Source organism: Uranotaenia lowii, chromosome 3, assembly GCF_029784155.1.
Source record: "Uranotaenia lowii strain MFRU-FL chromosome 3, ASM2978415v1, whole genome shotgun sequence".
In the NCBI taxonomy this organism is placed as follows: Eukaryota; Metazoa; Arthropoda; class Insecta; order Diptera; family Culicidae; genus Uranotaenia; species Uranotaenia lowii.
In genome coordinates this window covers 265,371,680-265,395,744 of record NC_073693.1, presented here as the reverse complement: position 1 = coordinate 265,395,744, position 24,065 = coordinate 265,371,680, and the positions used below count along the sequence as shown (strand labels likewise).

The following is a 24,065-nucleotide window of genomic DNA, read 5'->3' as shown; positions in this document are numbered from 1 at the left end:
AAAAATTTCAAATTTTGATCATTTTTGCGTCTTAAAAACACTTAGGTTTTGGCAGAATAGAGGAAAATTTAGTTTCCGAAATTATGATGTTGTGTTTTTTCCTGATTAAATTTTAATGGGTTTGGTGTTATTTTATGATTTCTGTTTGCATGTGACAAAGTTATGTGTTTTTGAAATATAATGAAAAATATTTCATGAAAAAATTCTAAACAAATCAGATTTGTAGTTATGAGTAAAATCTAAAGACCTCCGGCGCAAACCAGTCAAACAGAAAGAAATCTGTTTACTTCCATGTAGGCAACAATATTCCGTTTTATTTTGAGTTTACTCAAATCTCATGTTTTGAGTTCGTCTTGGTACGTTTTCTTACTTGAAGATTGTCGAATTTTCAAAGGTGATGGAACATGTTATTGAAACATGAGATATATCTCATGTTTTTCTTATACTTTCCATCACCATTAAAAATTTGATTTTTTTCTTAAATAGTGAATAAGTCTGTTTTTTCTATTTATCAACTATTATTTGCTTCTATCTGCTAGCTGCTATTATTAAACTTTACAATAGTCCATAAACGTCCGCTTGTTGAATGTTGCAAATAAATTATTTTTATTTTTCAGATGGAAACATTTGTAATCATTACAAATGTAATAACTATGTAACGTTCAAAAATAAAATTAATAAACGTTTGTTCGTTTACTAGAAACAAATTTCAACCCAAAACAGCTGAACGACAATTATCATTGCCATAAACTCCACAGCGATTATAATTGTCAAAAAATAATGTTCAAATTTTAACACGACGTAACCATTTAAAAAAAAATTCTTCAAAAAACATAGCGATAATATTGTAGACATTTTTTAAGCATAATCGATTAAAATGTATATTTTATTTCAAGATAGCCCACAACACTGAAACGCTAGAGACCATAGCTCTCGAAAGCTTAAAAAGCAAAACCCAAGTTGATAAAATCAAAACAAAACCAACGGAAAAAAATGAGTTAAAAATATTACATTTCTCTCAAAGCGTACACAATCAATCAATCATTCAATCAATCAATAGAAAAAGAGCCAATAAGCGGAAAGCTGATTAAGCGGCGTTTGTTTGTTTTGCGCGACCGGGGAGGTTGCAAAATAAAAGGTAGCGAAAGATAGGTTTTCCTTTCTTTTTCCCAACGGAAGCAAAACAAACGAGAGTTATCTCCTGCCCAAGTTTTCTCCAGGCGCAAATTCGAAGCAAGATAAAGCAAGATGGTTGTACTTGTATTGAGGTAAGAGTAAAAGAAAGTGTAAGAAAAGCTGTGGAAAACGGAATCCCTAGTGTTTTAAAGTGATAGTTGAAAGTGGAAAATCGCGCTAGCAAGTCATAGCAGAACATTTTGAAAGTGAAGATGAAAAATTGGAAAAAGTATTTCATTTCGATAGCAAAAGATTGTTGTCACCTACATTGGATTGGACGGAAGTTTGGTGGCTGTCCTTCTAAGTTGTTGTGGTGTAGTTATATCGTGTTGCTGTTGATTTTGTTTTTGTTTTTGGTGGTGATTATTATGCTGATGCTGCTATCAGTGGGTGGGTGCTCTATATTGTTATTGTTTTCTTTATTTGTGATACAAACTACCGGAAGTGAACGATGCAAGGCTCTTCTGGTGTGCTTAAAACGACTTTTCTAGATAGTTCCTAAAGCTTTCGAGATTCTTGCTAATAAACCAGTTCAGATTGGCTTTCCAACACAAAAATAAGTATCTTTAGGGGGGGATGTAATGTGTTCGAAAATGTGGCTCAATCAGCAGAAAATGGTTGTGCAAGGATGTGATGTTTTCTGTCCCGGAACATAAAAGTACCAAACGCGTGCCAAAAAAGTTGGCCTTCGGAAATAGGGGGACCGCAAAAAAGGATTCAAAACGTTTCTAAACGCGAACACATTTTTGAAATCTTCAACTCTCAAAGATTTCGCCCGACCACTCTTTTTCGATAAAAACAAAATAAGGACCTTCTCCGTCCCAATTTCAAACTATTCCGAAAACAGTTTGGAAGAAACGAAACACACACACCAACAGAAATTCGGAAACAAAAACACAAATTGTCAGTAGCCAATTTCAAACGGACCTGAAAAGATAAAAACGGGGAAAAAAGCAAGAGAAAGATTTGCTTAGCCACATCTAGCAGTTGAGAGAGGTAGAGGAATAGAGCTAAAAAAACTGAATCAAATAACCACATGTCATACTTTCATTTTCGAACGAATTAAATTTCAAAAATTGCAAAATACCGGCATTCACAAACGAGAGACACAAATTCGAAACAAAAACGGGAAAATAAAATAAGATTACACACAGTGCAAAGTAAAAAACACACGTCAATGTTCAAACGAATTGAAAGTGTCAACTGTACAGAGAGAGACAAATATACATATAGAAGGTGCAAGATTTAGACCATCATGTCAAGATTGATGTTTTATTTTTCGTAGAATATTTCTTTTACAACTACAGAAACATGTTTGGCGGAATAAAAGGGAGATATGTCAAGTTTTTAGTCCTTGAAACAGTACTTAAAATAAGAATCATTATGATTCCATGATTCCACATTCCACATGTTCTAGGCTTAGACTATTTTTTTATTTTATTTCGTCTTTGGTTTAAATTACCGTACAGACTGATAACTTAAAAACTACTAAATTCTGCTTAAACCTAATTTAAAACGACGTTTGCACATATTAAAATTAAACAAATGATACACTAAATTAAAAAGTTCACAACACTTGTCAATAGGATGGTTTTGACCATAAGCAGTACGGTGGTGAGGTATTGAAAGAAACTGACGTTGTCGAAGTGTTCTCGTTGGTACATAAATATTAACACGTTGTAGAATGTAAGCACAGTCAATACGATTGGTCAATGTGTCGAATATAAAACCTTGCTGCAGCTCGATGCGACGCTTTTCGAGTGAGGTTAGGCATATCAGTGCACACCTTTCCTCATACGGCGGTAGTTGGATCGGGTCGTTCCAGGGAAGACGCCGTAGAGCGTATCTTAAGAAACAGCGTTGAACTCGTTCAAGACGGTGGCATTGTGTCCTCTGAGCTTAATCTTTGAAGGAAAAGAGCTTTTACAGTGTACCGTAAAAATTAAACAGATATTTTATTTACTAACATCAGTGGCTTTAAAAGTGGTCCCTATCGCCCCCTTGGAGGCGTTGAGAGCTTCAGGAGGGCGGTGAGCTCAATTTTTGAATTTGAGGGGCGTTGGAAGGGCTCAAAAGGGCGGTGAGGTCGTAATTTACATTTACAATGTAGATTTGAAATAACAACGAGAAATTGTTCACAGAGCAACAAGCAAACTTTTGTTCCAGTATCTCAATTTTGTTTTTCTAAAAACGTATCTAAAAGATTTTTTTTTATTATCACAGATTTTGTATACGGTCTACAAGATGATCTTGTTCTGTAAGAAAATTTTGGATTATACTAAAAAAGATTAATTTTAAGTTATTTTTATAATGTTTTGTCTCAAAAATTTGCTAAACAGAAAAAAGCTCCGAAAAAATCTGTGTAAACAGGCATTATCTGTGATTTGGTGATAGATTTATTGAATAAAAAATATGAAAGAATTTTTATGTAAAGTTCTTATTTGGTTATCTTTATTTCAATCGAATCAAAAAATCAATTGAGCCATTTGCTATGGACGAACTTTTTAACTATTCGATTACTACCAGATTACATTTCCAGACTTCAGTTATTAGAAATTAAAACTTTAAGACCCATGAATGCTGCTTAGCTTTGAACAGGACTCAAAATCAGATATCAAGAACTCATACTTTTTTACGATATTCCACTGGCTTGACAGTAATTGATTTGTATTCGATAACGCAAATGAACGGCGAATATAGAATTTTGTTTACAAAAATTTAAGATATATGATTTGATATCAAAACAAACTAATCACTCAGTTTAAGTTGTCCAGGAAACTTTACATAGAATTGTTTACTGGAGGTTTGAAGGGTATAAGAGCACAAAAGCTAATTTCGAGAAAACACGCTTTTATGTTATTATTTTTGGTCATATTTTTCGAAAATTTAATTTCTTTCGAACAAAATAGTAAGTAAATCAAATTCTTAAAATCCGAAGAATAACAAAAAATAGTGTGATATATGAAGAATCGTTTAACATTATCAAATCAAAATCGACCTTTCCCTCTAGCACTGAGAGACTCATATAAATTAAAAAAAAAAATTAAGTTAAGTCTTACAACAACATTAAGCCAAAAGCTAATGGTTTTTGAAAGATCCAGATTATCAATTTTTCAAGATTTTTTTCAAATTTGCCCATGGGGGCGTTGGGCTCGAAAAAATTTTCTCAAACCCTGGGGTCTAAAATGCTTCGTTTTGGTCCAAAACTCATCCATGATTTTTTTGCAGAATTTCTAAGTAACGTTTACACGAGTAAATTTGAATTCAATTTACCCTTACAAACCTAAAAGTTCAAATTTATTCATGTGAACGTTACTTAAAAATTCAGCAAAAAATCATGGATGAGTTTTGAACCAAAACGAAGCTATTTAGACCCCCGCGTTTGAGAAATTCAAAAATGACCCCGAATCGACTCAGTCTTGTCTTCACACTTCGGACCATTTCGTTCAAAGTGCGTGTATATCTTAAACACAAGGACGCCGCACGTTCCCCCAGGACTTGGCTAGCTGGAGTCCTGTTCAGGAAATTCGAGGTTCTGGCAACTAAAAGCTCACTAACACCTGCTGTTACGCTCCCGCCCGTTTCGTCGTTCAAGTCAACTCCTGGCGGTTCAACAACTCCAGTCACGCCGTTTCTGTGACTGCCTCAACCGCAGACTCTACGTTCTCCGACAGTGGGCCTTCCTTGGCCTTGAAATCGAGTGCTCTCAGCACTTCCATAAGTTCATCGTCTTTCTCGCCATCCGACCTCACTTCAAGGGTTTCTGCTCCAGGACGCATCAGAGTCAGAACAACTGAGACCTCCGAGCCTGTCGACTCTAAGCATGCCGCTCCATTAGGGATTCCATCACCGTGACGCAACAAATTCGGATTTTTGGGTACCTCGGAACCCTTCGTCTCAGTCGTGCCGTTTCCAGCTAGCGTCTGTAGTCGTGCTGTTTCTGCGCGTGATGTTTTCCTACCTTTTAATAGATTCATCGAATTTCAACCACATCTGAGACGTTTTGCTAGGCACTACGGAGACCATCTAGATCTAGAACATTATTTTTGTGTGATAAATTTCTACCCAACAGAACATCACTCGATTGTAATCTCCAAGCTGCGCTCGTTAGTACTTCATGTTGTTCTTCTGCGCACCCCGAGAACATCACGACTTCTACTGGGACCTCATCACCGGGACGCAACGTTGGGACTTACGGAGACCCCTGTGCCCTTAGACTCAGTCGCGCTGATTCCTGCCAACGTCACCAGTCGTCTTGACCCTGAGTTCGTATGTTGCGTAGTGGTTCTCCAACCTGTCTTAACAGGCAAGTATCCATATTCTATTGGCTTTTCTCTTCGTGATGGATCTTCCCGTTCCAGTGTACAACGACCCGGTTTGCATGGCGGTAAACGTGATTATATCAATCTCTTCTACCAGAACGTCGGCGGTTTCAATGCCTGAGTTGAAGATTATTTTCTTGCCTCCTCAAGTTCCTGTTACAACCTTTTACGAGTTGGCTTCACCGAAACTTTTCTTGAGGACAGGACTCTTACCAGCCAGGTTTTATTACCGTGTGATCAAGAAATCGAACGCAAGCTGTACTTTCGTTTACTGAAATGTTCGACAAAGCCTGACACATCAACCCACTGTCAAAAGGATACTTCCGCCAAGTCATTTTCCAACATCTCGTGGTCCAACGTAGCAGACGACATCTTGATGTTAGTCTTAAACTGGATACAATATACTGAAGGCCAAACCCGTCCTATTTCAAAAGGTAAGTGCCGAATCGATATTTCCAACGTGACTGTTCTAATTTGTTTAGAAGAAATCTAAATTCGACCGCACGTTCTTATATACGAACTACACGCCAAGTGGCCGAGCACTCCGAAAGGAAAGGCGATGAAGAGGATTAATGACAGGAACAAAACCAGGACACGATAAGGTCTTGAGGCCCTAGCATGCTCTTAGGTGTCTGAAGTCCAAGTTCACCCCGTGACACATAAGTTTTTAAAAGCATCTTTAAGAAAATCCATCAGAGATTTGAGACCCAAAGGAATGACGTGCTGAGGTGCATGGATTACAAGTTTATTATGTGTTTCTGCATTCCGTCAAGAGTACGAGACAAAGAAGGTGTTCATAGATTGTTCTCATAAGAAATCTTCAAAAAGATTGAGCTGCGAAGCACAGTTAAGAAAATCTGATTGGAAATCCCATTGGAACAGAGGTTTTTTGCATAGGATGGAACAACCACCGGTTTCGAAACATACGTGCACCACAACTAATCCAATCTCGTCATCAGTGTTGGTTTTCTCGAATGAGAATCTGAGACAGCGAGAGTTTACAAATTTGCACGAAACAAGCAGTAGCCCAGTTTGGGCTGAGAGCAGAAAATTAGTCCCGCGAAATATACCATCTTGTCTGACGTGAATGCGCAATCGTTCACCAGTTAGCGTCGCGAACGGAGTTCTCTCGTGTCCGAATGCAAATCGCTCAGCTGCAATACGTTCATACGCGATAGCCATCGAAGGAGAAGCAAAGTGAATTCACCAAGTGAATTCACCACCGATGAACGATGAAGAAGAAGTGATTTTGCATGTGATAACAAGGGATTGCAGTGGAGAGAGAATTCTTTGCATTTGGAATGGTAATGATCAAAATCCACAACTGCTTAACAAATTGCAACAATTTGCAACAACTAGCACATTTTCACTCTTTCTGAGCACCTGTTTCTCTCATTTTAACTTTAACCTTCTAATTCTATCTTACAAATTGCAACAAATTACCACAAATTCAATCATTGGTTGTAAAATTTGTTTGATCATTGATGATGATTCGCCGTTTATCTCAGTCCCCTGTGTGATAATGAGTGATGTGCATGAACGGCCATTGTGGTTGCCCACGATCACGAAGAGAGAACTGAGCTACTCGTTCTCCGTATATGTAGTGGAAGTGAAATCACAGCGTATGTGTTTGTATAGTGAGAATTGGATCCCAGCTCGCCTTCACCGAAACATCGGCACGATCCCGCTATAGGATTTGTTTTGATTAATCGTTATTTCAATGCGTTTTGATTCGAAGGTTCGCGAACAAGATTTCAAACAGTGTGCACATGCTGCTACACAAAACAATTGCACTGAAAGTTTGTCGAATTCAATGAAAGATTATATTTTTCGAAATTTTCATCGTCTCAACAAGAACAATTTAGATTTATTAGCATTTGGTCATCACCCTTGAACATCAAAATGTATTCCTTGTGAATTACATTGAATTAATACTCTGAATTGGTCAGTAGTAGTTGAAGGTGGTAAGATAGGAATTTTATGGTCTGCACTTTTGAATGGTCATCCTTAAACTGAGAATGTTCGGACTACACAGTGTTCCGTTGTGATCGAGGCCCCCAACAACAGCCCGAAATCTACTGGAGGTGGTGTTTTGATTGCCATTAGCCATGTGCCATGCCTATCAGCCATGTCCATCGATGATGTGGCATGGATTGACTTGGAAATGGTCTGGACTCGTATCGACCTAGGCGAACGAAAGCTTTACATTGGTGTTGTGTAAATTCCCCCTGATCGTGCTAAAAATACGACTTTTGCTGAATCATTTTCTCGAAGCCTTTTTAAACTACGCTCAATCACTAATCCTCAAGACGACATCATTATCATCGGAGACTTCAATCTGCCTGGTTTAAAGTGGTGCTCCTCCCAAAGCAGCTTCTTGTTTGCTGACCCAGAAAGATCCTCGTTTACGTTGCCCTCCAACATCATCCTCGACGCTCTAACCACGGCGACGCTCCTCTAAAATCAACAACATCGTTAATGAAAATGACCGAACGCTCGATCTCTGTTTTGTTAGTCCGGTCTGGTCAAGGACTCTGGTCAAGTCCGTCCCTCACCACCCCGTTTTTCTGATTTCGCTCGATACTTCCGGAATTGTAGCCGTCGCCGAAAAAACGGCATCCTTCTTTCACGATTTTAAAAGTGCCGATTTTACTGCGATTTTTCAAACCCTGGACACCATGAACTGTATCCTTTTGATCCAAACGCTGATGTTTTAGACCCTATCTTCTCGTACTGCAAACCATATTTTTCTCATGATCAACATGGTTTTATGCCTAAGTGCTCTACGACCACAAGCCTGCTGGCGTTTACGTCTAAAGTGCAAGACAGTTTTGCTTCAGGATTCCAAACAGACGCCATCTTGGAAATTTATTGACCGAACGGCAGAGTCCTTCTCCAACCAGTTTTTGATCACCTCTGGAGTGCCTCAAGGGAGTCATTTAGGACCAATACTATTCTTGATTTATTTCCACGACGTGCTGTTGCTTCCCGTTTGTTTATTTTATCCAATTACCGGGCCTGACGCCGGACAAGTTGGCTGATTGCCTACACCGGTTGATGGTCCGGATCTGGGACAAGTAACAGCTGCTGTAGAAGTCAAAGAAGGTGTTAATATGCCCCATCTACAAGAAGGGCAACAAATTGGACTGTGAGAACTACCGAGCGATCACTGTCCTTAATGCTGCCTACAAAGTGCTGTCTCGAATCCTACTCCGTCGCCTAACGCCACAAGCAAACAGATTCGTGAGAAGTCATCAGGCCGGCTTCATGAAGGGACGTTGAACGACGGGTGAATTGTCGATTTCATTCGAATCGCCCAGGGGGCTTCGACAAGGTGATGGTCTATCCTACATGATGTTCAACGTGGCGCTAGAAGGTGTTATTCGACGAGCGGTGGGCTAAATGCGGGGCTCGATTTTTCTTCTCTGGCGGTGGAGGAGATGTACCGCAAACTGAAACGCGAAGCAGGAAGAATTGGGTTGATGATTAATACGTCCAAGACGAAGTACATGCTGGCCTGCGGATCCGAGACCGACCGAACCCGCTTGTTCAGCAATAACAAGGTCACAGTCGACGGCGACGAGCTGGAGATAGTCGAAGACTTTGTCCATCTCGGCTCACTGGTGACCGCAGACAATGACACCAGCCGTGAGATCCGGCGACGAATTTTTAGCGGAAGTCGTGCCTACTATGGACTCCTCAAGTAACTGCGGTCGAGAAGACTTAGCACTCGCACGAAGTGTAACCTGTATATGACGCTCATTAGACCGGTTGTTCTCTATGGGCACGAGACATGGATATTGCTCGAAGAGGACCTGCGTACACTCGGAGTATTCGAGCGACGAGTGTCAAGAACCATCTTTGGCGGCGTGCTGGAAAACGGAGTGAGGAGGCGAAGAATAAACCACGAGCTTTCACGACTCTACGGCGGACCCAGTATCCAGAAACTGGTGAAGGCTGGCCGAACACTCTTGGTAGGACATGTTGCAAGAATGCCCGTCGACTGTCCTGCAAAACAGGTGCTCGCTACGAATCCGGTAGGAACATGACAAGCAGGGGCGAGCGAGGTGGTTAAACCAAGTGGAGTGTGATCTGGCGAACGTGGGGTGTCCGAGAAATTGGAGAACGGTTGCCATGGACCGAGTGAATTTTGGGAATTATGTTCGTCAAGTTACGCCGTGAGACGGAATACTATGTAAATAAATAATAAACACAGCACTTATTGGTATAGTCATCCGCTACTCCGAACATTTTGATTTTGACGTTTCGAGAGATGCGACATTCCGAAGAAAAATCCTTAAAGCTTTAAGTGTGTTTGTAGTGTCTTTAATTTTAAATTTTATCATTAGGATCAATATGTGATCTGTTGATGTACAATAAATAATAATGATTATTTTTGCTAAAAAATAACGTTTTGGAGGCATAACATTATGAATTTCTAAATCACCAAGAAATTAATAATTTGAAATCCCACATTGAAAATTGGAAGTTTCATTCTTTTTTTATTGCTTTTCAGAAAAGTTAAGTTAAAAGCTTATTTCTGCTCAATTTGAACCTGAATTTTCATACTTAAATGTTTTCAAAAAATCGAAAATAATGGTAAATCTGACAATAAATAAGAAACAAAATTCTCCTTAAATTTTGTGTTGCTTTCTAACTGGTATGCTTTATTGATAAATTATCTATTGTAAAATATTAACGTTTTTTTTTATTTTATCATTGAAAATTCTATCTGTATTTGATTTCGGAATCATGATCCGTAAGTTTTTATAAAATAGATAATTTGGACCGTCATTTACATTCACAGAAACTGTAAAACCTAGATGTTACACTTCCCATTTATCATACCATGTTGTTTAAGCAAAAAGAAAAACCTTTCAGAACAAATTTTTCCCACGTGACAGGAAAAAAAAAAGTGTGTAGGTATCTGTGTGGTTTCAAGCTCTTTATTTTTTCTTAACAAGCAACTTTTCGATTCACCGAAGTTTTTGGGGCGAGATAAAATAAAACTAACAAAAACGATCCGTGACATTCCGGTTGGGTGGTTAGTTACTGGGTTAGTGTTCCACGATTTTCAAGGGGCTGCAAACTAGTGAATGGAGGAAGAAGGTGAAGGTGCGTTGTATAGAACAATGTGAAACAATATTATCACTGTCATGCTGTGCAAAAAGGAGTGAAAAATGTGGTGCCTCACAGGGATGTTGTTTTTTTCCTACTCCTTCTGCTTCTCTATTCATCACATCACTCCCAGTGCGCGACAGTTTTCCGAAACAAAGAACTACCAGGGCCGAGAAAACAATAGCGGGTGTAAAAAGTGACACACCGAAAGTGGCACTACACACACACACATTCATAAACAAAGACACACACGTGTACGATGACAAAGTAACGCCACAGCACGGGTACATAATTTTCGCATTTATACAAAGCGGTTCGGTTTTGGATTTATGAATGGCTGCGAATGATATAAGAGCCTTCACAGTGATAATGTGGGGGGCGTAAAGTGATGAAGAATGCTGTAGGAAAAAAATGTCTGAACAGAATGTTTGCTGTAAAAAAACGTTGAACTTTCTCAGTCAAAAAGTTGCAGAAGGTTTTCGGAACCGTAAGGATGACATACTTGTGTGATGAATTGACATGATAATTAGGGGCCTCATAAGTGAAAGAAATCGGTCAGAAGGTTAATTTTCTTATGAATAAAAATATTCATAGAATTAACAACAATCAGGCACTGTTTCAAAACCAAAGATAATGTTTTAATAAAACCATAAGATTCTATTTCTTAACTTTTTTTCAGTTGAAAGATGATTTATGCTTCTAGTTATCCTGTTTTAAATTTATCAGTGTAAGCAGTTATTAGATGAAATTTATAAAATCAAGATGATCAAGAAAAAAAATAAAAAATTCAACTTTCAATTCTCACGCTAATATTTGAACCATTCCAAGCGCCCCTCAACTGGAGAATCGATTTTTATTTTTCATAATTCAAAAATAATGTGTTTAGCATTCAAAAGGTTATTTCTTAAGCTTTATTTTCCATCAAAAGATATTCAGTTCCCTTTTTTAAGAATTGAGTTGAAATTTAACAACTTTAGCATGAAAATAAACTGATTTTAACAATTATTCTTTTTTTCAAAACTTAACTTTATCAAAAATGAGCCATAAAAAAATTATTGAAAAATGATTCTTGAAAGGCCATTTTTCAAGCATGATATTAAATTAAGATTAATCACAACAACTTAACGCTCTAAAATCAGTGATAAAGGTATCTTTTTTTAAGCGTTGTGACGTCATGAAAATTCTCCTGTTTTTTAGTTCATGATTCCTTTAACAGTCACATTGTGGATCTCTTTATCCTTTTTGAGAGGAATTCAATGCATTTTTCAGAATGAAAATCGGTTCAGAAGGTTGTGAGTTGCACCCGGGTAAAAAATGGATTATGACTTCACGAAACTTGATTTCCATTTTTTCGGAATCGTTCATGACTTCATACTTAAACACTATTATAGTTTTTCTTCAAAACATGTTTTACAAAACAATGCGCTTAAACTAATGAATTGCGCCTTCCGTGGTCCGATCCCCCAAATTTAACGTTGGACTTTGTGCTGAGCTTAGGATCTATTTTAGCTTGCAACTTATAAGATTTTCATTAGTCGGATGATTAGGCACTCTAGTGTCCATTAACCAACTTTCAATAGATCGGAGACTTTTGAAATTATTATTTATTTTTCCTTTCCTTTGCAATTATGTATTGAAAAGATTCAGAAACAAATTTCAACGCTTTTACGAATAAATATTTCCCTGAATTAGATTTATTCAAAATAATATTCACATGACCGCACGAATAAATTTCGAATAAAATTTATGTGCGCAGTGTAGCAAACCTTGTCTGCTTATATGGGCCTTTCAAATTAAATGCCCTTAATTTTTTGGGAATTAATTGATACTTCTCTAAAATTTTCATAAAATTTGATCGAATAGAAGAGCAGAAAAATACGGTTTTGTAAAAAAAAACTGAAAAGTAGAAAAAGGGGCGCGTTGTGACTTCACGATTTTTTTTGCTTATATTTTTATAACTATTTGATCAATATAAATTACGTTTGATTTCAAATTAAAGCGAGTCAAATTTTTACCTTTGAATTTTTTTTTTTCCAATGTGGGATTTGAACTGTAAAATCTGCAAAAAAATTACCAAAAAATGTTCTGCAAACGTTGTGACTTCACGCTGGAATGGGTCACTTAAGTTTAACCCTCTATAATTTAAGCGATAATAATTCTTCGACTGAAAACTTGGCAAAAACTTACTCAACGATTAATTTCAATTATTTTCTTTAGGAGGAATACGGAAAAGTAATTGTGTGACGGTTTAAAAGTTTAATTTAAAAAAAAATATCCTGAGTACATTTGACTTTGCCATCCTTTGAAATTTCTTTTTCTTTCAATTATGTGTTAAACTGGAAATGGTGGCTCCAGAGATAAACCCGTAGTAACAAACTGTTACCAACAATTCTTCAGACAAGTAACACTGAAATCCACTGATCAAAATCTTAATGAAATTCCATCTTTCGTAAAACTGAATTGAATACCACAAGCTACCATTTTAATATTTTTGCTTACCAAGTGTTTTCTGTTTCAAAAGTTTGTGTTGGTGGCTCACAAAACCAGTCGTTTCTCAAATGAAACCAAAATTAAAAATTCCCATTTCATTTCGAACTCATAATGCAGATCGAATGGTGGCTCCAGACAGTAATTTTCGATACAAATCATTGAGTTTGTCTTGGAACCCCAGAAAGTCAATAGTTTCTCAAATGATAACAAAATATAAAATTTCATTTTGAATTTGAATTCGTGGAACAAATAGAACTACAATGTAATGGTGGCTCCAGAGAGTAATTTTCAATGCAAATCATTGAGATGATTAAACCTTAAAACATTCTGATGATCAATTATACTTAAAAGCCGTGGGAATTGTTCTTGTGAATGATTTAAGAAGGAGAGAAAGATTTTCCACCAGTTTAGTCTTACAGCTTTTTTTTTTCTCCAAAACGAATGACTTAATATGTTGCAATTTGTTATCATGATTCGCATCTTATAAATTTGTTGTATCACAGCATTAACCTTTGTGAGCAAGTGCTGTGTTGGTATTACTATTTATCAGGCTTTTTTGATTTTGATGCATAAAAGCCAAAATCCATAATGAGAGTGAAAGTGTAGGTTAATGTAAAGAATAAATTGATAAAAATAACATTTATAGCTTTAGAGGATCCTCCAAAATCTTTTAAACTTCAGTCAAGAACTTTTCCAGGATATCTTAATTTAATTAGATTAACTATGATTATTGAACCTATCCTACAAAATTCGCACTACGACAGAAGTTATATTGGATATGATATGATATCATTTAAATAAATAACTATACGTGAGGCAATTTTTCTTAGGAAATGAGTTATAGATTCATACATTGGTAGCTATTGAACATACCTTCTTGCTTTTGTCTTGACTGGGAACATAAGTATTGAAACGTCAACTAAATAACCTATTACTGATTAGATCAATCTGAAATATTCTACAAACACAATAAAAATCAATTAAAAAAAACCTATTGGATTGAATTTTCATGTTTCAGAGAGCGACTGTCAATTGCCGATCCTTCCCCAAATCAAACACCTCAAGAGGCCCAGAAAATTACAGATGAAACATCGATTCGATGATGGATTGAAATCGGAACGATATGAAGGGATGATGATAGATTGGTAAGGATTCGCAAACGATTCAGCATCGGTCGAAGTCATCAGTCGGGATGTAACATTCTTGTTCGATATTCATGACAAGATGGATTGCTCAAATGTCTAGCTGTCTACGGATCTCGACTGTTGGTGAATATTGGGCATGCAACTCAACTAGCAGCAAAACACATATCCCACAGACCAAATCTACCTTCTGTGAGGGGGGTAAACAAGCTACATATTTCATATATCTACAACATCGAACATTTGCATGCACACACCTAGAGGAAACATACCACCTGAAACAGTTTTATTGAGGAATTGAGGATTGAGTAATCGAAAATTTAAGATTTACTTATCTGAAAATCAAAACGTGTTTGAGAGGTTTAGCTTACCTGAAAAGAAAAGAAAGTTAATTATTAGATATTTGAACATATTTTTAATAAATTTTTATTATGTTAATACATATAACCAGATGCAAACTGTAGAAAAAATATGACAAACAAAAGGAGCATATAGTTTCTTGAAATTATTTTCCAATTGAGAAAACACGAGCAGAAACGTAATTCAATTACCCATGGTCATATTTTCTTCATTTGTGCAAGCAAGTGGAGTGGTAATTTTCAGTTGGGAAATATATTCAATCATCCTATGTCGTTTTCCAGCCATCCAGCTTGCTGGCAGGTGAAAACTGAACCCTTCTTTAGATCTGGTGCAGTGAAATATGTTTCCATTTATCCGATTCAGCAACAGCAGCAGCACCAGTTTTCTTTATGGTTACATCATCCTGAGTTCTCTTGATAACCCACGCATCTGGGACCGGGGTTTTCCGAGTGATTCTCAAGTTTTGTCGCTTTTTCAGAATGTTACCCTCAAGGATCAGTTTTATTTAGGCTGCTAAGCACATAAATTATTATTCCTTCTAACGTTTCGGGGTTTTAATACAGCATTTTAAAGAAAAATTTAATGAAAAACAATGGCCCTTATTCTCTACGCGCGTGAGGTGACGATAGTCAAGTCTCTTTACTGTCACGGGACTCTAGTCAGATTATTTCGATAGTCGGCGTAAGTGAAGTGACATAGGTTCATTCCCGAAGCTCATCCGAAGTGACGTTCCTCACCTAAAGCGACACCTGGAATCGAGTGACTTGGGTGGAATTTAACTGCTCGTCAATTTTCGACACTCGATTAAAACAAAATGGCGATTTAAAAGAGCTCCAAAAGATTGTTGGGAAACGATATTTTTTAATATGCTGCGATTCAAAAACATGTTCACAAAAAAATCAATGTTGTATTTTAGGAGCGAATAAGATCACTCTTAAAGGCTGATATGTGACTTATGAATGAAATCTCTCATGAAGAATCAAATTCAAACTATTCTTGATATAAATGTATTCAAAACCGATATAAAATTGAAGAAATTGATTATCATTGATAATCTATTGACAAAGATTGTTTGTTCAAATTGTTTCATTTTGTTCAACCACATTCCATCAGAGCTGAAACAATTACTATGAACAAACTTTCAAAGTTTAGTCACTACTATGAACAAACTTTCAAACTTTAAAAGTTTAATACATTTAAAATTGATTCAAATCGAACAATAAACTGTCACAATAATATTTTAATAAATAAAAAATCATCCAAAAAAAGACAATTCGATTTCTCGTTTAAGGTTTTTGATGCGTTTGATGCATTGTTATTGCATCTTTTAAATAATGTTTACGCATATATTTTACTCTGATTCTTGTTTAGATAAATTTAACCAATAATCATTTTTAAATAGAGCGCAACGTTTAAAATGTATTTCCAAAGTCATTTTTTTTCATAGGTGATTTACTAAGTCATTTTACTTGGGAAAATTTTCAGCTCGAAGAAGAGACATTTTTATATTCGTGAGTTTTTTCTGTGAGTCATGAAATTTTTAATATTTCACTATAATCAATTTCAAATTTCACGAATTCAACTCGATGAAGTCAACTGGATTATAGAACCACAGCTTGACTGGTTAACATCTGTCAATTTGGCCTATTGGTAAAGTGTCGGAGAGGTAATCAGTAAACTCGAGTTCGTTTCCTGGTCAAGGGGATTTTTTTTCATAAACCATTCATGATCGATTATTTTTATGTTGCATTATACGGCTAGCAGCATCATCCACCAAACAAAGCACCAGAAACATAAAGTATGAGTGTGTGTGTCATACATTATTTTGTTATTGCTTTGTTTGATGGATCTACGACTCACCGTTTAGTGCAAAATGCATCGATGGTAAATAAAAAAATCTCCTTGACCAAGAATCGAACTCGAGTCTTCTGATTACCTCTCCGACACCTAACCAATAGGCCAAATCGTCAGATGAAACAAATCAAGCTGTAGCTCTTAAAATCAGTTGACATCATCGAGTTGAATTCATCGGTAGAATTTACGGCAGAAAATGTTCATCGTGCCCCGATTAATGGTGCTTATACTGCCCCAGTGGAGGTTCTCATTATGGCCCTACAGTTAAAGATTTCCAGCTTTAAACGAAAATTTTTAAAATGCATTTTTAAACGTTTTTATATACTTCTTTTAGTTAGCCCGTTAGAAAATAGGCTTTTTTAGAGTCTGAATTTGAAACAATGAAGTAATTCACAAATTCTAGCTGTTTTCTATGGTTAGATTAGCATTGTTCTTAAAGTGGCCATTGTGCCCTCATCTCCCTTATTATTTGTTTTAAAAGATATTAATTTTCCAAATTTCGAATATTATTAAAAAAAAATTATAAATCGTTTTAAGGTGCATAAAACACGTTGTCAAATCTTACTCAGTTTTATCGTTATCAGATTTCAAACTGTATAATTCTGTATAAAAACCTTTTATAAATATCTAATTCAATAGGCAAAAAATTGCGAAGTTGACTAACATTTTTAAGATATTTGCTCAAACTTTCAGGTCTGCAAAGACTTGTCAAAACCCAATGATTCCCAGAAATAACTGAAAGTTGGTTTTCACTAGAAAAAAAATAAATAGAATATTTTTCTTTATACTTAAAATTAAAAAAGGAATTGGCTATAAGGAAAATGTTCATAAAATCAAAGATCTCAAATGCTTGAAATCTTAAGGTTTTTTTACTATGTTCGTACAGTTTTTTTAGGAAAAAAAATTCAAATAAGCATAAAAAATACTTAACATTGATTATTTTTCCGAAGTTCAAACTAAAAAAAAGATTTAAAAAAAAAGCAACCAAGAATGTTCGATAGAGAATAAAAGACATATCTAAATTCCATTGTCCATAAGGCTTATGTCGCATTATTTTTGGCTACTGTGCTGGAAGAAGCTATACAATTTTATGAACAAATTTTATCAAAAAGTATTGAATTTGATACAATCAAACCAAGTCTCACGATATCGAAAGGTTATTACTTTTCTTACCTAAAGCAAAAGAATTTGATGAAAAAGTATGTAAATCCTAACTTCCTGATAAAATAAAAAATGACCTCTTGAGAAGAACAAGCGTTTTAGTAGAGAGCTTAGGAGATTAAGAACAGAAATCTCATGCAACTTCATTACATGTCAGGGTGATTTCCATGTCATACTATCTTTTCTGATAGTAAATAGTAGAAGTATAAGGAAATAGGTTTCAATAAAAAGCTCTTCACACTTGTCAAAAGAGTCTCCTGATCATATCCCTTTTTCCAACATCCGCACCAAAATTGTTTTGCTAGGATTCAGAGGTGACCTTGGTCATAAAGCATAAGTTTGTTTTGCTTCATACTTTTCTTTTATTTTCCTCTTTATCTATTGACTACTAGGACGTGGCCGGCACCGTTATTGAATTGCAGAGAGAGCATCAGTTTTGTTCATTGAGAATATGCTGTCAATCCCAGACACCATTCTTTTGATCACTGGACAAAATTGATGGCCTCGATCAATCACGGAGTAGCAACTATTGATGATGACGGACTAAAGTCGGACACAAAAGTATCAAATCAGTTTCAGTTATAGTTCTTTGACTTAAGGTGGATGTGAGAAGTCAATCAAGCTAAGCTAAGCTCGGTATAATTTCACAAACCGATTCCTCAATATTTCATAATATTATTCTTCACTCGAACAGGGTTTTGAAATCTTAAAGACAAAATTTAAAACTATGTTCGTATTGTTGAGAAATTCTACAAACTCTAATTTAACAAGTTTAGTGTTGACATCTCTTTCGATTAACCGGTTACTCAGAATGAAACGCAATTTTGAAAGGTTTTTCATAATTCGTTCTATATAGCTTTGGGAGCTGTTAAACTCAGCGAAAAAGCGCAGCAGCATTTACTCTCCATGGAAAAAGCGCGCATCTAGCGTCACTCGAGGTTGCAAAATATCGTTTCAAAACTACGTTCGAAAGCTAAGCACCACTGCCAGACAAACGTTGTTTACCGGAAATTGAGCAAAGGAAGAAAGAAATTTCACATTTCATAGCTATAGGTTGGGTGCAAGAAGACTACCTACAATTGGTAGCCCTTCGCCGAAGCTGACGATGACGATGACGTTCATCCGGGGCAAGTCAGGTGCAAATGAATTTGTGGGAGAGGATGCGTGCTTGCCCTAGCCGATGGCGCCCATCATTCGGAAGGAACGCCCTCGTCGAAGGTGGAATAAATTTGATTCCTGGCGTCTCAAAAGGACACACAGGCAAACGACACACAAACCCGAGAAAATGTCGCTGGTAAAGTCTGCATAATCGAATGAAGCGTCGTCGTCGACGACGTCGTTCTGCCGGGTCCTGGACAGGAGGAGGCGTCCCGATGCTGCCGTCGTTGTTGTTTACAAGCCTTGTGCTGTGAAATCGAATTACGACCTGGAAAAGCGACTGAGTTCCTGCTCCTCTATTCCGGGGAAGTTTAACGATCGGTGTAACGAAACTTAATTTGCCCTTCTCGAAGGTTGGCGCGTACTCGGTCGATGAACAAATTTTGCAAATATCGTTGCAAAACACCTGGTGCAGTTTTTATTATCCCCAGCACCCACCTACTGGTGGTAAATGCTTCTGAATTCTAGAAATGATTGGCATGGGGGCGTTAATTATTAAAATCCGAACTTTTGATGAATTCTGTTTCTGTAATTTTATTAATTTGGCCTCTTGAAACAAAAAATTACTTCAAATTTCAAAAATGAAAATTAAGTATACCCTTTTTCAAGACTTCAGTGAGTAAGTGGCCGTTCACTAATTACGTAAGCACATAGGGGGGTTTGGGGGGTTTCGGGGGTTTCACATCTGCTTATGATCTCTTACTAAGGGGGTAGGAGGGGGTTTCCAAAAATCTTACGTAAGAAATGTTACATTTATAATTCGTCACAGCCATACGAAACCATATAACTTAGGTTTTTTTTCTCACTTCCTATTTGTAGGTTATTTTTAATGTTATGTTATTTATCTATAAATAAAAAAATAATGGTTCCATAAAACAATTCAAACTAAAACGCCACCAAAAACACTAAATCACGTTATTAAAAGAGATTGTCGCTTTTCACCTTAACAATCTTTTAATTGAGAAATTTTTAGAAATAAAGAGGAAAGTAGTGGAGCGCTGTGATACCACGATTTGAATGCATCATGTTTCGAAAATTACTACATCGAGAAAAATATTTAAAAATCAATTTGAGGCGCAATAGATAATGAATTTCTAGACAGCTTGTTATAATTGTTGTGAATGTTGTAGTTTTTTCAGTGATAGACACTACCAACTCTAAATTTTACAACGATTCACTAAAAAAATGCTAAAATTTTATCGCTTACCGCTTAAATGAGTCTGAGGTTTTAGGTTATTTGACAACGTAATTGTCGTTAAAGATTTTCGCACAAATTCTAGTACATAGTATAGAATGATTTTTTTTAGATTTTTATGATTTTCAGGTCAAAAACATAACATTTTGTCATGGTATTTGATCTTTCGTTATTTTTTTTTTATCGGAATAAAAATTTTATATTGTTGATTCGTTTGTAGAAGTTTATTGCACATTATTGTTACCCTGAACATGCTATAATGTTTGTTATTCAGTTTAACTTATACATAACTCTGCTTTGAAGCATGGATGTCAAATCTAATATATAAAGATGAGTTGGGCTATATACACTGCCGGCCAAAAGTTTGGGATCACCCGCTAAAAAACATGCAAATTTTGATCGTTCACACTTCTGCCGTCTTAGGACATATTGCAAATCTTCTGATCTCATCTGAAGGATGATGAGCAATAGCTATTTCGGAGGTATTTTGCCCATAAATAATGTTTTAGTTTTGCACCTAAAACTTAACCAAAAGTTAGAACATTTTCCAAAAATCGCACTCAATATTCAAAGCCGGTCATCTTGGGATAGGGTGGACCAAATTTCAAAATTTAAGTTGCATTAGAATCCTTATTCTATACTTCTCAAAACACAATCAAAAAATTTTGTGCAAAAATTTAAGAATGTGCTATTAATTAATAAAATAGACACTTAAGTTATCGTCCAAAAGTTTGGGATCACCCCTAGCATGGTGTATCGGCCAAAAGTTTGGGATCATTCTTTGAAAAACATGCAAATTTATCTCATTCACATCTTTCTCATCTAACATCGTGTTGCAGATCTGAAGGTTGCATTTGAAAGCTTAGGAATTGTTGTTTTTTCATAAATTCGTTAAAAAATTATATTTTAAATTCATAACCATAAAAAATTCACAACCATAAGTGTGAATTTTCAAAAAAACAATTAATTTCAGGTAAATTTTTCATGGTTATCTCTTTAAAATATAATTTTTGTATGAATTTATGAAAAAACAACAATTCCTAAGTTTTCAAATACACCCTTCAGATCTGCAATACGATGTTAGATGAGAAAGATATGAATGAGATAAATTTGCATGTTTTTGGCCGATAAACCATACTGAGGGGTGATTCCAAACTTTTGGACGATAACTTAAGTGTCTATTTTATTAATTAAAAGTACATTCTTAACCTTTCAAAGCCGTTCGCTAAAAATCCGTTTCGGGGAAATTTGAACTGTAGCTTCATTTCGTTCTCCTGGCTGCAAATGTTAACCGATTTTGATGATATTATATTCATTGTCTAGGTAATTTATTCTAATTACTCAACATTTCAAAATAAAGTTGATAAGTATTACCAGATTATCAGAAACTGGTCCAGAAAGTAAAAAGTCCGAAAAATCAATTTTATTTTTAAATACTCATAACTTCTGACAGCTTTTCTGTATTTAACTGTTTTATTAATGTTTGAAATTGTCAAGAATCTATCTATCCGACAATGTATAGATATGTTGGGGTCCAATGAAAGTGTTGACCGCTATGACTAATCTTCCGGTAGAAAAAAATCTTACTTCAAAAAAACGACATCCAATTTTGCCTTTGCTTAGCTGTATTTCATTTCCCAATGAACCGGTTTTTAAAACTCAAATTTTAATTTTTTGGCGTTGATTTGATCATTATTTTCATAGAACATACTTGGTCTGTCAAAATTACCAGTTCATCAGTATATTGGAATGAAGATAAAGATGTTCGAAATGTGCGCTTCGGGTCATATTGACCCGAACGGCTTTGGAGGTTTAAATTTTTGCACAAAATTTTTTGATTGTGCTTGAGAAGTATAGAATAAGGATTCTCATGCAACTTAAATTTTGAAATTTGGTCCACCCTATCGCGAGATGATTGGCTTTGAATATTGAATGCGATTTTTGGAAAATGTTCTAACTTTAGGTTAAGTTTTAGGTGCAAAACTAAAACATTATTTATGGGCAAAATACCTCCGAAATAGCTATTATTGCTCATCATCTTTCAGATGAGATCAGAAGATTTGCAATATGTCCTAAGACGGTTGAGATATGAACGATCACATGTTTTTTAGCGGGTGATCCCAAACTTTTGGCCGGCAGTGTATGTTTGTATATATATATATGCACCTTATACAAATCCACACCGCTTAACCGATCAGCTTGAAATTTGGTACAGTGATGTAAACGGACATGAAAAAGGTCGAGGTAATAGTTTTGAGCCCCTGCCATCTAAGAAAAGGGACCCTCCCATACACCTTACGTTTTTATTCCCACCAACCAAATGTCATGGCACCCATTTGTCAACCGATTTTCGTTTCCTTTGGCGGGATTGTTTTCACCATCACCATGGGCAGGGCATTAGAAACGACCATCCAAAGTTCACGTGTACTGGAAAACACATCAAAGGTTGCTGAGCATAAAAAATTTGGAAGGAGAAATTTTGGCGGGTGTTTTTTTCCTTCTACTGTTAAGCACGTGGTACCGGTGCGAGGCATGTGATTGCTATAATGAGCCTTCATTAAGGATTAAAAAAGGTACTCACCTGTTGAAAATATATTGAGAAGAACATAGTGGTTGAGAATCAACTAGAATATGCAGTGTTTAAAGTATGGATACATTAATTCATGTTCATTATGAAATGAATTCTTCAGTTGAATAACTATTTGGACTAAAAACTAATGTTCCAGCTTTTAGGAACCATCCATTTTCATATTTTCGGAACTCCTAATAGGAAAACAATTAATAAAACTGAGGTTTGTGAGTTCAAGGCTGCGATCTCAAAACTTAGATTGCCGTGTAGGAATTTAGTTTACAAAAGGAATTAGACATTTAAACGTTCATTTTATCCAAAAAATTAAAACAAATCCAACGCACGAGACTTTAAGTAATTGAATCTGATGTTTTTAGTTTTGAACAATTCAATTTCATTTGTAAATTTTTTAATTTTAAGTTATTATTCATCATCGATGTGTTCAATTCTACCATCCAACTATAAGAGAAGTTAAGAACCACATTGAAAACTTGCAGAGGTTTCAGCGGAAATCTATTTAGAAATTTCTAAGTACAAAAAAAACTTAAATGGGTTTTCCATTCTACGGGAGATCTTGAAAAGAGGTCGTTAACATTTGTTTACAAGCTTAATACATGGGATAAGATAACCCATAGAAAAGATAAAAAAAAATTGTATCATTAGATAAAAAAAATTTTAATTCAATTCAAGCTTCCCAAAAAAATTTGGGTGTAAGCCAGAATTGCCGTATCGGGACCGGACAAATCCAGCCAATTTTATCAAAAAACCTGGCCAAATCCAGCATTTGATTTCAAAATGTTCAAACCGATATGCTGGCAATATCCGGGCAAACTTGGTCAAAACCGCGGAATTATTCAGTAAAAATAACGAAAAATATACTTGCAATATTTTTTTTCAACAAACCACATCAACAGATTTTAAACTCTATATCAAGCTTCCAAACACGAGTCATGATTATTTCTAAAACTTAGTTTTGAACGTCAAAATGAAAAATTATAATAATTATAAAATATCAGTTTATGTTACGTTTTAAAAATGATGTGAATAAATCCGGGCAAAATCCGGTCTTTTTGCAACAACATCCGGGAAACCGGGCCAGACCGGACTTACCTCAAATTTTAATTCAACCTGGCAACCTGAGATTGAAATGTTTTTCGTGATAGAATGGATAAGCATTCAAGGGAAATTTTTTCAAATTTCTATTAGCAAGCCTTTAAAACTATTAGTTATTTGATGATATGAAAACGACAAACTTTGCTAATAATACCAAATAAAACTTTAAGAAGACTTACAAAACTTACAAAGCTCACATGGCCAAACATGGTCCAATTTGTTATAATGATGAACAAAAAGCTTTCAAAATTTCAAATAGACAAACGACTCATTTCGATTTGTATTTTATGTGAACCCGAGCAAGGTCGGGTAAAATCTGCTATTTAATATTTTCCAATTTCAAACTATTTTTGAAAAAAGCATGTCAATTTCCCAAATAATTGAAAAACGTAAGATCTTACTAGGGG

At 35.7% G+C, this 24,065-nt stretch overlaps 1 protein-coding gene across 8 annotated transcripts in view; it reads right to left on the bottom strand.

Moving 5' to 3' along the window:
• LOC129751152 (TLD domain-containing protein 2) overlaps positions 1 to 24,065 on the bottom strand; it is a 637,530-nt gene that overhangs the window by 458,966 nt on the left and 154,499 nt on the right. For 4 of the 8 annotated variants that reach the window (XM_055746481.1, XM_055746483.1, XM_055746482.1 and 1 more), the window contains exon 2: positions 1,444 to 2,103. The exons of 3 other annotated variants lie outside the window; for them this stretch is intronic. The gene's annotated coding sequence lies outside the window, so the exon portion shown is untranslated. The remainder of the gene's footprint in view (positions 1 to 1,443; positions 2,104 to 24,065) is intronic. One more of the 8 variants, XM_055746485.1, reaches the window with a different exon arrangement.